Source organism: Dicentrarchus labrax, unplaced genomic scaffold, assembly GCF_905237075.1.
Source record: "Dicentrarchus labrax unplaced genomic scaffold, dlabrax2021, whole genome shotgun sequence".
NCBI classification, from domain to species: domain Eukaryota; kingdom Metazoa; phylum Chordata; class Actinopteri; family Moronidae; genus Dicentrarchus; species Dicentrarchus labrax.
The window spans coordinates 9,771,986-9,788,958 of NW_026136719.1; positions in this window are offsets into that span (position 1 = coordinate 9,771,986).

The following is a 16,973-nucleotide window of genomic DNA, read 5'->3' on the forward strand; positions in this document are numbered from 1 at the left end:
ATTTTCACTCCAGTTGAATGAAACTACCCACGGTCATCTATCAGTTGAGAAAAGCTCTAATTTTCCAGCTTCACAACGATTGAATCCCCCACTGGATGAACTGAATAATGCTCTGTGTGAAGCTAAGAATTATGCTGCTCGTTTCTGCCTTTGAAAACTTCGGAGATGTGAGATTTCCAGCCGACAGCGACAGCCATGATAGTTATATGAATGATGCAGAATACAAAAGAGTGAAAGAGAGTGACTGCAAGCCAAAGAAGGTATTTTTGGCACTCTGTGGAGAGGGAAGTAATCCCCCTGGATGATTCATTCTGTCTCTCACTTTGTAGACAAGAAGAGTTGGTAGGAGATTGAAAAAACACAGAGGAGTTGAAAAGAAAAAACCATGCAGACAGAGACAGTGTTTTCTGTAAAATGCTGGATATTCTCTGCCCAGTGTCTGGACTGACAATATGATATGTAGAGTTAGCTAACTAGGTCCTATCCTCTTTGTTCCCAGTCAACCCCCTGTCAGTAGCATCCTACAATGTGGATGAGAGCGCCTACAGACATGTAGCCTGTCTGTGAGCGATTAGCAGCTGAGAGGATTTACTTTAGCTGCAGAGGCACAATGCAAGGTCCTCTGTGTGTGTACAGCCCCAAATCTAGCCTTTGTTTACAGGATGTCAGGTCAGCTGGTCATTACTTTGTGTGTTCTGTTCATTTACTGTTGATTAATAATCACCGCAGAGGCATATTCACACGTTTTTGAACGTGCAGACCCACAAATGTATGCAGACACGCACGCACGAAAGCACTCTGCTGCAAAGAGGTTGAAGTTGAGTGACAGTTCAATTCTTTTCCTTTCTGCAAAAAGCTCTGCATTCACACTGAGCCATCATACTTAATTTAACAAGATCAGCAAGGAAAAAAAGAGTGGAAGGGATTTTTGAAGATGCCAAAAGGGAATTAGAGGAAAAGTGTGATTTGTGACCCAAGACTGGGGTAATACAGCTTGATAAATGAAAGTCAAATTGAACGTGATCTTTCTGTACATCTAAACCATGAGATGTGAAGAGAGAGGATGTGTTATTACGGCTTTAAAGTAAGTGGTTTTGGGATGTCATTGTCACCTTGAGATTTAAGTCATGCACACGGCAGAATAACCTCAGCCAATCCCCAGAGAAATACAAAAATAACCCAGAAGACACAGTACTCTCTCTTCCTTGTCAGTTTAAATGCCCAGTTTTATTTACCATTTAGGGTGCTTCTCCTACATCTAACCTGTTTGATCGGTTTCAAATGAACTCTGGTGCATTTGGTTCAGTTTGTTTTGGCTCATCAGTTAAACTTTGGTGCCAAATATACAACCAGATAGAGACCACCCAAAAAGATGGGTCTCGATCCCAGTTCAAAGTTAACTCTTTGTACTTAGTGTATATATTTTTTTCAAGTTAATCTGGTCACCAAAACTGTCCACTGATTGATTTAAATGTTTACAAAACTTGGTTTGTTTGTAATATGTCAGTGTAAACATAAAATGAACAAGATACTGAAATGTGCCGGTTTAGTATCTTGTTTTCTTTGGTTCAGACCAAATGAATCAAACTACAGTTACAATAGTGACCATAGTTTTGTGTTTGCTGTCAAGATCAGTCAAATAGGCAAATGATTCACAGCCCTTTTGTCTAAATTGCCAGGAGAACAAAAAGGGTTATTTGATTGAGGTGCAGCTGCCCATCATAATTCAAAACAAATGGTGGAATTCACTAACTGACAGAGTGTCAATATCAAATAGAGAAGAGTAGTGTGTTAATAAACTGGTAGACTTCCATCTGTTGAATTTTTAATTCATATCTAGTCTAACTCCTTCCCTATTTTTACTTTTTCTAGCACCTGCTGTTAGACAAATAAATGTGGGTTATAAAGATACTGCTCTCACCCAGGTAGTCTTATCATCACATTTCTCTTTGCATGAAAACATTTACACCACACTCCCTCCTCCCATATTTCTATTTTCAGATGATCTGCTCCCTGTGTTACTTTTAAAATAATGCAAAAACTGGACTTTGTAAACTTCCGAAAGACAGGATTCATTTCTGTTGTATTGAAATTCACTACATTGTACAGCTGCACCCAGTGAGTTTAATGAGCATCAACAATAATCAATGCAAATATCAGCAGGACACAGGGCTATCTGAGTTTTCCAAACATCATTTGCATCCTCTGCTTTAACACTGGCAGTTACAACGGGTACAACAGTCATTCTCACATATATACACACACACACACCCCAAATACACACACCACACCTACACCTCGACACAACACGCACAGACCTGCCTACCAAACTAAGTACTGCAGCTTTTTCTGTGTCTGTTTCTATAAGAGGAACTCAAACATGCTTATCTTAATTCATTGAAGGTGTGTGTGTGTGTGTGTGTGTGTGTGTGTGTGTGTGTGTGTGTGTGTGTGTGTGTGTGTGTGTATTTCAAGCCCATTGTTGTTCCTCAGACCCCCTGATATGGGATGTTCAGTTATGACGTCATGCTTGTTTGATCACTGACAGGCCAAATGCAAACAAAGTGCTTTGAATGCAAAATGTAAAAGGTGCCGCTGGCCTTCTCTTTGCATAGATAGCAGATGACAGATGGCTGCTAGTAGATTTTCACATAAACGGCCACTAAATACAGCGGGATATAGCTGACACTGTTACAGGAACAGACGGGGAGTATTGCAAATAAACATTTCACAGCTACATGCTCACAGACGGACACACACACACACACACACACACACACACACACACACACACACACACACACACACACACAAGCATGAGGAAACGGTGAGAAGCACACTGACAAGTGCAGTGTCTCTCACCGTGTACACAGACCTACACAATACCCCCACTAACAGTCATGTCAGCCATTTTCTGTTACTGGTTCAGTTTTACCTCTTTGGTTTCCATGACTCCCACAGAAGCCTGTCAGTCATAGACAATTTCCTCAGTGGGAGTTAGCTGGCAGAGTGTGTGTGTGTGTGTGTGTGTGTGTGTGTGTGTGTGTGTGTGTGTGTGTGTGTGTGTGTGTGTGTGTGTGTGTGTGTGTGTGTGTGTGTGTGTGTGTGTGTGCGAGACCAGAGTGAGTAGTTATGTACATAGCACCTTACAGACTACTTTACAGTGGACCTATGCCTGATGTAGATATTTCGTAAGTGGTGTAAGATTGTTTGTGCATGTTAAGGATTTATTTCCGCCTTAAAACCACACAAGAAAATGTCCTCGAATTCCCTCAAAATGTCTGTTTTTATAAATTTATAGATGAAAGACTCTTGATCTTTAATTATTAAAAATGTTTCTATGAGTATAATAATCTGTGCATTTCTTAAAAGATGTTTGTGTCATGGCCCATATGTTACATTACTTTATTCCCATGTGGTTTGTGGTAAAACATGTAAATAAAGCATGAAAAGAGTAAAAACTCTTTACACTGATTTGAAATAATAGAATCAAAGTTCAGGACATACAAAGTTTTAATGTGATCGCCATGTGAATTTCTATTAATGATGGTTCGATCCCTGGATGTGCAGGTTAAATCTGGACCACTACTTACCTCTCCTTCATTACCACCAGCTGACTCAGACAGTGGTTGTACTGGGAACCAGTGTAACTGATGTTACAAGGCTCTCTGCTAAACTTATAATATTGATATTGTCATCTGAAAACTTGTGTGTCAGAATTCCTTTTCAGAAAATAGTCAAGCTATATTGGACATTAAAAAAATTCAAGATCTGGCAAACATTATAAACTCATGCTTGAAGATTAAATCACCAGAGATGAAGTTATCTTGTCTTCAGATGACAGCAAAGAGCGATATGCTACTTGGAGTTCATGTTTAGTCTCTAGATTTGGTCTTTGGATATTTGCCTTTCATGATTATGCTAATTCGCTTCTCGTGCCAACAAACTGTCATGGATGAATTGGCTCCCTGCGGAGACAGAGTACAGAAAAATCACACAAGGAAGATTTGTTTATGACTGAACCTTTGTCATATTCTGTTACACATCATATATTAGCGGGGGGGGTAATTTATCGGTTTTCAAATCTAGTATTAAACATTAATAGCAATGCTTGTTTTACACATGGGATTCTATCAATAATGTATCTGCAGGAAAAGGCCCAAAAACATTTAAGATTGCTCGACCTTTGTACTCATTCCACTCATTGCGTTTTCCCTCTGATGTGTTTTGGCATCAGACAGACAGTCATAGTCCCAGATTGTCATCCTGCTGTGCACAAATGTTTTTTTTTTTTTTTTTGCACATATTCTAGGTATTAGCCTTGGAATTGTTGAAGTCTAGGATTAACATGATACCAGAGTTGATTCTCAGGATAGTTTAGATGGTGATATGATGGCAAACAAACCTGAAAACTGTAAATCAAAGAGCACAGATGGGAATAAACACACTAGAATATGTCAGTATGCAGAGTCTGTCAGATGTCACATTACATATATTTTATTTTACTACAGTGCAGGGATTTGTCACTGGTTTCTTCTTTTAGGAATGTCCACGATAATTTTATTGACACGGGACAGTCATTGTAATGGACTGGTTACACAGCAGACATTTTGACATGTCAAAGCCAGAAAAACCCCAGTAACGATGGCTCAGTTCCAGTAAGTGCTCCAGTAATAGTGTCAGTGAACCAGCATGCACAATAGCAGGACCTCCCCTCAGTGGAATGCAGCTATCATTAATACACCTGTGAGTCTCCTGCTATGACATGCCGAGATGTCTGCTGTGCAACCAGTCTGTAAGAGTGGGGTGGCAGGTGGCTTTAGATGGCACTGAGGTGCAGTCAGCAGTGTTTTTCTAGAATCTCCTCACTGCTGTGACTTAATGTGGGCTGGCAGGTAGGGTGGGTTGTGCTTGACTGTGCAGGGATTCAATGGTGTGTGTGTGTGTGTGTGTGTGTGTGTGTGTGTGTGTGTGTGTGTGTGTGTGTGTGTGTGTGTGTGTGTGTGTGTGTGTGTGTGTGTGTGTGGAGAGCGGATCCTGGTAATATTCATCCCTATCTGCATGTAATCTTATGTGTACAATTGAAGCTGCTTTTCAAGATAATATCTGCTCGCCAGTGAGTTTGTCCTTCTTCCAACCCCTAGCTTGTTGCAATATGAAGAGTTTTAACGCCCCAACCTACCAGAATATATTGTTATTATATACGTGTAAAAATAATAATTCTCATACAGCAAAATAGGTCGTTTATTCATGCTCTTTAGACAAGATAATTTGTTGTCCTCCCAAAACGTTTATAAATCACTGTTGAAAAATAAATCTGTTTTATGATGTGACACCACCATAGTTTAGAGGTGGTTTGGTTTAGTCACAAAAACAACTTGGTTAGATTCAGGAAATGACCATGGGTTTGGGTAAAAATGGGCTCAGGTTAGTGGTGCTTCGTTGTCTTGGTTCCAGAACAACATAATAAACATATGGTTAAGAAAAGGTTTGATAACAATCGTGGTCATGCTTGAAGCAAACCAATGTTGACTGTCGGTCTGACATAGGAAACGAACAATGGTCTGTTTAAAGTTAGATGTTTTGTTGACGTAGCCTTCCACCCCGTCCTCCTCCCTACACAGACTTTGTTGCTCTGTAATAACATGACCTGATTTCCTCCTTTTGCTCCAGTCATAATTACTTCGGCTGCTCGAGGGCTTTGTCACTTAAACATAAACATGTCGTCTGGGTTCACTGGCTGAAATGAAGGATGTTGACATTCTTCTTGGAAAGTTAGAGGACAGTCTTGGTCTTTAATTAGTTGCAGAATGTTCAGGGACACTATGGCATGTTTACATTGAACAGCAAATTGTTCCCAATGAGCAGGCTGCCTCGACTGCCCTCGTCTCGTTATGAAATGGTAAATGGACTTATATAGCACTTTTCTACCTTAACAGACAAACACTTAACAATTGGACAAGCCAATAAGTCACTAGCGACAGAGCTGGCATGCTGTCTATTAGGAGCAACAAGACATTTCGACATGTGGACAGTAAGAGTACCTAATACCTCTTACGTTAATTATAATAGATTAATATTTGAAATATTCATTGACGTATTATGGCAAATATTCAATGTATATGTGTGTTATTTACTGTTTTAATATGGCTGTGATATGATTTGTTTGTGTTGCTGTCAATACAACTGAACTTCCCTAAATGAGTGTGACTCTATATTACAGTGCAAATGGCAGTAAGTGTCAGGCTGCACTTTGCACATCTATCATGTAACCTGCTATTTCAAGTAAAGTCTAATCCAATGGAAACTCTCCCGTGACTGCTGTGACCAGTACTTTGTGTGGTGGCCCCGCCTCAGGTCTCTGGTGTCACTTAGTTTAATCATGGTGCCTGTCTGTGCTGCTTAATTATCAGGACCAGCGTGGTCTCTGCAAGGTGCCTGAGGTGAAACCGGCATGGAGCAGTGGCCGGCAGCCAGGCACAGGGATTTGGCCATGACGCTCCCTCTGTTTCATCCCAAAGTCTTTGTTTATGTAAAAACAGTAGTGAGCCCTTTACCCCCAGATAACTCCCTGCTGGGAGGATAAAGATACACACACAGCCTGGGAACGGGCCCTGGGCCAGGGCCAGCTCAGTCCAGGGATAAAGAGATTGAGGCACAGAGACAAGAGGCTTGACTACAAACCATCTAACCTTTGCCACAAGGTTTACACTTGTTTGCTCTCAGTGTGATTACAGTGGAATAAAAGTGTGTATGCTATGAAGCCCTTAATACTCACAATATAATTCTGAATGGAAGGAAGAGAGCCACAGAAAAAAAATTATTCAAAGTTATGCAAACTGGAGAAATGAGCAGATTAAAAGTTTGCTGTGTACAGCTGATGTTACATCCTTATTGAAAAAGCAGTGAAATATTTGCAGTCTCAAGTATGTTAAAATATGACTCTTCTTTTTTTACACTACTTTCATGAAATATTCTGTTTTTGCTGTTTGAACTGAAAGTGCAGCAATCAAAACATTGGCAACTGTTCAAGAAAGGCATCACGTTAGACAAATCACTATTATTAGACTTTTACTGACATTAGTCATTAGTCTTTGCGTTAAGTTGCTTTTTGGAATGATATAAATATTTATTTAATTTAGAGCCATAATTCCTGACAACCACTATCTATATAGCTCTCTCTTACTCACAAAGCCAATGTTGCTGAATGGATCCCTTCAGCTGAGGGAACTCATTCAGCACCTTGGACAGTACCCCTCTTCCCAGTGCAGAAAGGGTGCACTTGTTTCTTCTGGAGTCCTTCTTCTAAAGAATCAATTGAAACCAAAGAGCAGAAAATGGTCCCTTAACTCCTACCCATAGTTGCAAACCTTTGTGGATGTTGCATGTCATTGAATCATTTATATCGAAGAAGATGCAGAACATGTGCTCTGTAATGACTGATAAATGTCTTTGGAGAATTGGGACAACAATGATTCTCTGACCTATGAGATTGATATTAATTAGTTTATAAGCATAAGAGAAGAACATGTGTCAGTACAGTGATGTGGTCTGGGTATGACTGTATATTTGTCTGTCTAACTAAAAATATGTCTCCCTTCAACTTATAACACCAGGTGTTCACCAAAAACTAGATAATAGCAACAACATATTGCTGTGAGTGATGGATAGTCACACAGAGTTGATTTGTTTTCTCTTCAGAGGAAGAGGAACAAAGCATCTGCCCAAATACCTTTCTGAATACCTCATAATAAATATCTTGACCAGGAAGAGACTTCACGCCTATTTATTAAACATGTATTTTTGTTAACCTTGAACTACAGTCATATCTTTGTCAGGCACGTCACAGGACAATAAAACTTTATGTGTTGTTTTTGTCAGTGTTGAATTACTGTGCGCTTGGTTAATATACATAGTCTCTGTAATGCAGTATCGAGGTCAGAGACAAACAAAAGTGTCTACTCACCATCCCCACAGTTTGAATAATGACTGACATGTGATTGCAATGAACTGAAGAGATATTGATTGTGGAAGAAAATATGCTCAAAGACTAATCCATCATTTTCAGAAAGTTGCCCCATAAATAATTTAGTTCTGTCAGGTTGACAGCTTTTAAGATTGTGATTTCTGACTAATCAATACATAAGCACCGAGCCTCCCTTTTGCTGAAAAGTACTTATAGGCCTATAGTGAGAAATGAATCTCTGTTCAACTCTTCAGCATTCATCCATGCATGAAAATGATTTCAGTGGGTCTGGCACATTTTAATTCACAATTTCCACAAGCAGTAATATTGCCATTGCTCTTTCAGTTAATTTGCCTTTAACTCAGCAGTCGTATGTACGTGAATGACGATGAGGTTGTATTGCATGAGGTTTGAAGTTTCCAAATCAAACGTACAACCTGGAGAATAATAATGTGAAAACATTGGTGTTTTTGTGGCAGCGGAGAAGAGAAACTAATGATCTGTCTTTGCAGCTTTAGAGAACTTAACTAAATGGTGTAAACATACCGAAGCGTCGGCCTTCGGTGTCCAATAAAGAACAACATACTCCATCTCAATTTTGCTGAGCGTTTACATCAAAGCATACATATATCAAGAAAAGAGTAAGAGTCAGCAACGAATATAATTGAAGCAGTGGCTCTTAAGACTGCTGCTGTCACCACAAATGCATCATTTTTCAACCAGAGCTGCTGTATATTAGGAGTTTGAGAGGTTACTGATTCAGCAGATTAATAGTTTTGTTGAGTCTAACCATGTGATTAATTCATACGATGCTTGTTTTTTTTCACCTGATACCAGCGTATGTTTTTTGCTGTTGTAATCTGAAGAGATTTTACTCTTAACTTCTAGGTTGTACAAATTAAAATCCTTTATCATCATGTTTAACCAAACCTGTGGAGCATCCATGGAGTTATTTTGTTATCAAGAATTGACTTTTTTAGTGTACTTAACTTCAGCAATGTTCTTTCTATTTCCCAAAAGACTTTCCCCTGACAGAATTTGTTGCATTCACATGTGTAGGCGGATTGAGCTGTAGCAAAGTGTATTGAGAGAGTTCTCCAGTCAAGAGAAATGAGTTGTTCCCCCTTTCTCAAACGCATCTTCAGGCAGCATTGAGTTATTGAGACTACTGTCGGTGCAGAAAGTCGTATCTCTGCCTCTTCTAGGATGGATCTCTTCCTGTGTGGTTGTTGAGCATTTGTCCTTAACTGACACTGAAACCTGTTATTTACTGTGGATGCTGTAGATAACTGAGTAGTTGTACCTTAAATGCCTCAGTGCGGCTTCATTTAACCAGCAATTTGTTGAAACAAGACGATATAAATATGAAATCAGACGGAGAATGGAAGGTATATCAGCTGTGTTTAGGCTTTTTAGAGCGTATTTAACTTTGAGGTTTATCTGGTATTAACATGTTATGACATCAAATGTCAGCATAAGGCAGCATCTACTGCTAATTAAACCAAGGAAACACTATATTTACACCTGCTAGATACACCTGTTAATCCACTGCTGTCCACAGTGTGACTCATTGTGGAGATTTAATATATATATATATATATATATATATATATATGTATATGTATATGTATATATTTATGTATATATATAGTATCACTGCAGATGGCAGATAGATAGCGAACATGTTATGACCCAGTTGTTATGACCCAAGTTAGAAAAGGTAGTTTTTATTAAGTGAAAGCAAAGAAATATTTGCAATAAAGTGTAGAAAAAAGTTGTGGAAATAAAATGTACAGGTTGTGCTTAATAAATAAAGCTGTAAGCTACACCAATATATCGGCTGATATTAACTTAACACCACCTGTATTGATGTTGCTGTATAATAATAATAATAAACATTATTTATATTACATGGTTGAGCCAGGATTAAAATATATTTGGGGAAATAAAGAACAAGAAATGGTTGATATGTTTAAGATCAATTATCTGAAATACTAGTATCAATATAATGGCTTCAAAAATCCATTATTGGTCAGACTATTGGTGTCACTTGCTTAAACAAAGCACTTTGTCACTACACTATCTCTTTATCGCTCCTGTATCGTTTTGCCTTTCACAACATTATCCTGTACACATTTCAAAATAGGACTCTTGTGTTGGCAGTGTTACAAACCTCCCTCCCTCCCTCTCTTCACTTCTTCATCTCCCATGACGCTACACTACACCCAGCTAATCTGGTCTTTATTCTCTCCAGCCCTCCATCTAACAGCACCTTGTTTAATACCTGAGGGACGTGCGGTACGACTCGACCTCCCCTACTTCTCAGACACAACCAAGCTAGTCCACGTGGCCTCCAGTCGACCCCCTAATCCACCTATATAATTACAAATACCGCTCCCCTCAGCCGCCTAAGCAATCTCCAAGCAAATACACCGGAGGCTGGAGGTGGGTGGTGGCAGAAATCAGATTAGGAGGCCTCTCATCTTCATCAAGTGTTTCCCTGTCAGAGACTAAAGACACTCAAACAGTGCATGGACGCATACTCAGAGACTTTCACACACAGAAAGTACATTCTTTATCCAAGATAGATGCAGATAGACACACACAGTAATAACAACTGAACGAAGGATGAAGAAGAAGGAGTTAAAATAAATAAATAATTCTGTTTAACAGCGCACCGATGGTTTGATGATGATTGTTGGCACTGCTGATTGACCGATAAATGCATGCAAATCAAAACGTTTTTCTGACTACCATTTAAATTGCTGTTTATCTCTCCCACTGGGATGGAGCGAAGAAGGGTTCCCAATCACCCACCCGTCCATGCTTGAAGCCTCTGGAGGGAAGAGGAAAAAAAGAGGGGGAGGCTTAAGTAAACAGAAGAGAACAAATGAGCTCTGTGACGGCTCAGCAAGCACTGCCTCCCTCTTTGCCTGTCTGAATGCCCGTCCTTTGTTGATGGCTGAATAGGGGGCTAAATATCCCTTGAAATCAGAGCCAGAGCCACCTCTCTGGGTGCTATATTCTGAGGCTACAGCCTTTCATATGCAAATAGTAACTGGGTTAGGATTGGTTCTACCCCAGTGCTTGGTGTGCTAAAATGGACATCAAATTTAGGGTCAGAGGATGAGTAATGGGGCAATATTTGGACTTCTCATCTTCAGTTAGCCTTTGGAGTCTTTCATAGTCCTGTGGGTTTTTTAGCATTGTGTGTTTATTCACGCTGCTTTGACAAGAGCTCTTCTTTTTTCGAAGGGAGGAGAGCAGATGGTGTCCCATGATCTGGTGTTTAGCATGGCAGGAAGAAGGGTTTGGGGTGAGAGTAATGCTTAGTTACAATTCACTGAAGGATTAGTATGTCTGTGAAAGAGTGTGTGTGTGTGTGTGTGTGTGTGTGTGTGTGTGTGTGTGTGTGTGTGTGTTTGATGAGGACACATCTATGTGTGTGTGGCTTGGCAACCCATTCATTAGGACCTAAATCACCAACTAATACCCTCTGAATTCTCTAAATGGGTTGGGTCCACAAGCACACAATCTGTGGTGACTTTGGTTTGATGTTAAAAGCCAGCAGACATTCACACTGAACACACACACAAGCTTAGATGGATAGTATGGATAGTAAAAGTAAAGAATTACACCCACTGGACCCCCTTTTTCTGAGGTCATCTCCACACTATGTTGGATCAATCTGAAGATGCTGTTTGAAAAATAGTTTACCTCCAAGTTAGCATTTTCGTGTTGTAGCCACAATAATAAGGCCAAAAAGTACAGAAAGAAGCCTATTCTTGTTCTACTTAGGATGGTTAACAACTAGATATTGGTATATAAATATACTAAATATACTCATTGTCTGATATAATAAATATATAACACAAAGTTCAGGTACCAGAGTCAGTATTATTGGACCATCTTTAATAAGTTCATAACGCTTTTCTTTTTGCACACATGAGGGTATGAAAGGCTCAGATTTAGTGAGCAAATTCCATAGCTCAGAATTAACCAAATCTAAGTGACATCTCTATTGTTAAGAAAATAAAAACATGACAAATGTTCATTAATTTTTTCTAGTTAATAACACTATAACACTTCATAGAACATAAAGCCTATCAATCATTTTGCATAAGCGTTTCAAAATAATTATTTTTGACAGATATATACATATATATATAATTTAATCGCAGTAATGATCCACAACAATATACATTTCACATTGGTAATGTTCTGTTACAATAGCAATTAAAATAACCACAGATAATTAGTGAGCACAAAATATATTGACAATTGTAACAAAATCTTACCAGTAATAACAATAATGACTCAAAGAGTCTCCAATAAATGAAGCAAAGCCCACAAGCTAGTTCAGGCAGTCAGTCCGCCACTGCATTCACATGGCATACACATTTTCTCTGAGACATATATCCAACACACCTTTTGATTATGCTACAGTACTTAAGCTGTCAGTACTCTTCTGCTTAATTGTTAGTTGCCACGACTGCTGCAACGCTGTTCACCTGAAAGTTGTGCTCACAGTTGTTGCTGCTGCTGTTCAACATTTAAAAAATCCCAGCATCCACCTAGAGGGAAGATATTGGGATCTCTCCACACTCCCTGCCGTGCTGGGCTTGGTGCTTCCTTGTATGGTGTGAAGAGGTGAAGCGTAATAATACCCTAATAATCTGTTAAATGACTTAATCCACTACTTAGGCACAAATTGAAATATCTTACTTTAGTTTATAGAGTTTATTCTGGCAAAATAATTATTCCCAAGCAAAAGTTATCATCCTGTGCTACAAAGATTAACAGCAGTGTGAATGCACACCTGTTGAGCTACAGACAAAAAAGGTATACAACCAAATATGTCACACACACAAAGAATAATAAGGACTAAGACATAGAGTAAAAATTATGTTCTACATCATGCCAAAAAAACATCACTTCAGCTGTGTGGAATATTTCTTTAATAAAGTACTGTATTGAAATTCCAGCAATCTGTCAGTACAAGTGGTTTTTTTTTAAATGGGGAAACTCCTAATATCTTCTGATTGGTAGCTGTCATGGGAAAAAAAAGAGAAAAAACCTTTAAGAATCATTGACTGACACTTAGCAGTTTACTTAAGAGCAGCCAGAACATTGGCTTTTGTCTGTAGAAAAAATGAGGGCAATTACCTGTGCCTCTTATAATGCTCCCCGCCTTCTCTAATTTAGCTGTGGTGAGGCTGAAAGGAAAATATGAGCGATTACTTAAGTACATCTGCACTCCATCAAAATATGAGGCAGAGAGTTTTTTGTTTGGTCAAGGTAGAATAATAGAGGTCATCAGGTGAAGGTGATTTAAACATGTCATTTGTCATCTGTCTGTAATGTACTTTCTGAGGCTTTACATGAAACCTTTTCCACAATCTTGCACTGAAATGAGGACATGGGTGCATTATCAGGAGCGTTTGCACTGTGCATGTAGAAAATAGATAGAAAATAGATCACCATATTGCAACGTGTTGATATATTTAACTATGTACAGAAACAACACACACGGTGGAAAGTGCAAGTAAGGTTGCTGCTGTCTCCGCTGAGGAAGATTTCAGTAGCCTGGGAGAGGTTTGACAAAATTAACCTTCAGAGAAACGATGCAGAAGGCCACATACATCATCATCTAGTTTGTCTTACTGCACTGATTGTGAATGAAAACCTGGCAGGTGTGTTTGTTTTGCAGTAACTGACCAGAACAACACGTCAGGTACACAAGAAAACCTGAGAATGTACAAGATGATAAATGTGGTGGAGGTTAGGACTGCCCAATTAATCAATAAATATTATCGAAATCACAATATGGCCAAGTGCAATATGCTGATTACAGAAGCTGAAATCTTTTTTACAAAGGTAAAATGTGTGACAATAACATAATTATAATGTAGTGCTGCAGAGATACCTACAAATCTTGTTCTCCTAATTTAAAGGAAAAATTTTTGATGCAGGCTATAAAAATTAGCATGATTTTAATATTTCTTTTTCAGTGAAAGTTACATTTGTGATGCAAAAATGATCATTCCCACACTAATCGTATCACAAAATCTGTTAAAACAATTGCTATATGATGTTTTTACCATATCGTGCAGCCCTACTGGATGTGTGGTCAAATGGTCGGTACAGTCAGGTGAAGGGGAAAAAGGAAATATACAAGTAAATATGCAAGAACAGTACAACTTACAATACACAGGCAACAGAGAACAAGGAGGTGAAAGAAAATGTGTAATAATAACAATATGATAATATATAAAAACACACTTCATACATCGAACATCATAATTCCGTCATGACAAACTCGTCCCTGAGATAACTGAACCATTGTACCTGGATGTTAGTATTGGTCTACATTTGAGCCATTTACAGTAACCAGTCAAATATTACAGTAAGTCCGTCATTGATGGAGGTAATGTTTCCATGTATTCAATAAAAGACTTAAAAATATACCTCAAAATACATCATATCTGTTTTGAATGTTTAAATATACTCTAAGGACATACAGATAGTCATTTCTAATATCCATTTTGATAAAGAGATGCGGGAATCCGACTTCCAAGCTCTATCAATTAATTTCCTGGCACTCTGACTTAGTTTCAAGTTTGTTACATTTCCTTGGGGACGGAGTTTTGGGTCCATAATTTTAGTTGGCCTGTCACACATTTCACACCACAATGTTGTGACGAAAAACCAGGTTGGAGTTAGTTTGATAATCCCCAGGTGGGCACATGTTCTACATTGGTCGGCATCCAGTTGAAGTTAATTTGATATTAGTAAACTAATGTCAGCATAGCTTGTCCGTGTGCATCGATGACTGTAATCAGAGAGTTATTTTAAATATCAGTCTGTCTACTCCTTCAAAACTTCCTCCTGTGAGCATACCTGCCCACCAACCAACCATTTCTTCAGCCATTGTAATCTGTGTGTGTGTGTGTGTGTGTGTGTGTGTGTGTGTGTGTGTTTGTGTGTGTGAGAAAGAGATCATCGTGCTATCAGATTGTGAATCATTATTGTAAAACCAGAAGCACAAAACCGTTAAAACATCTCAGTTTGTTGCTATTTCTGATGCTGCCTCTTAATTAGAGCTGAGTGGCAGATTTGAATTAATTTGCATTTTGAGTGAAGGAAACTGGGCTCAGAGATAAATACATGTTGACATGAGATGACATTCAGCAGACTCCCTTTTAATCACCACTCACAATTTACTGTCAAATGTAATTCAAGTCATATTGTGATTTTACGATGCATACATCACATGGATGTACCCACGTACACACACACTGCCAATGTACTTTAAATATTTAATACTATTATTAACTGAGGGGTTAATATAAAGGAGAACCCTTATATTAACTGAGTGACAGTAATGCTCCATTAAAGCCAGATATAACTTTATTGATTGCATGTAAAAGAAAATAAGTTTTATCTGCGTCTGTGGTTGCATTTGAAGAGGTTTTATTGACATACTGTAGGCTGTAAGTTGTGATCAACCACAATTCAAAGCTCAAATTATATTTCCTGCTTCTGAATTTTGTTATTTAACTAACTGATTGTCATTATACATCAATCAGTAGTTTGCGAATGTAAAGCATTGTTGATGTCGTAGATTTTATGTTGAACATTTTCCATCTCGTGTTTAAGAGTCTATAAAATATAAAACCATCAAATCAATAACCAATGTGGAACCTGTAAATAGATTACCCATAACTACCTATGTCACATACTATAGCCAGTATCTGGGTATATTATAGGCTATAAATACAGTATATATCAACCGTATTTCATTAACTGTCAACATGTCGTGAGGAGCTCCTTCAAAAGCAGAAGAAAAACATATTATGTTTACCACTGGTTATAATTAAAATCAGGGGAAATTGAAATAAAAGAGGATAATGTTTACTATAACATCACTGCAAGAAATGTAAATGAACTAAATATTTGACATGGTACAGTGTGGCTCATTTGTAGTTCTTACTTTACAGTTTAAGGGGTTTCAGTGTAAGACTTTATTGTCCTCGAGAGGAAACTCCTTCACATCAGACAACAAACCGCATACATACAGCTCACTAATTAAATTGTAGTGTCCTATTAGCAGATCTAATTTCTCAACGCGTCTCATCAAAGCACTGCTCTGAATATCTGAGCACACTTTTCTTAATTTCTTCTCCTCTGATCTCAAATCAGAGTTCTGCAGCACAGCAATCAGCTCTATTTGTCCTTGCTTTCCATGTTAGCTCAATAATGGGTCTATATTCACGTTCAAATAGCCGCTGGGAGTTTGTTTGATTTGTATATACACTGTTCAGCCACATGGGCACCCTGGTGGTCATAATGCAGCCCCATACCCAACAGACTGTGATACACTGTGTGTTCTGACACCTTTCTATCAGAACCAGCATTAACTTTATCAGCGGTTTGAGTTACAGTAGCTCATCTGTTGGATCGGACCTCATGGGCCAGCCTTCACTCCCCCCGGCATCAGTAAACCTTGGCCCCTAATGACCCTGTCTCCGGTTCACCGTCTTTCCTTCCTTAGACCACTTTTGATAGGTACTGACTGCAGACCGGGAACACCCCACAAGAGCTTCAGGTTTGGAGATGCTCTGACCCAGTCGTCTAGCCAGTCTATCACAATTTGGCCCAAAATGTTCACTTGCTGCCTGATATCTCCCACCAGATAATGTTATTCACTTCACCACTCAATGCTGATAATGTTATGGCTGATCAGTGTATAAGCAATTACAATGAAACTATTTTATCTGGTGTACTACAGTTATGCCCATATGTTTTTGGTGCTTTTTTGATTGTTTGGACAAGGACCATTAGTTCTAAAGAAGGAGAATCTAATCTAATATTTTAGACAACAGTGTGGAGAGATCCCCTCCTGTCTCAGCATTCACAGCCAAGTCCTTAAATAAATATTTTAAATGCAAGGTCCGACTAACTCATGTATCTTTTAAAGAATGATCTCTGGCGTCGGATGTGTATG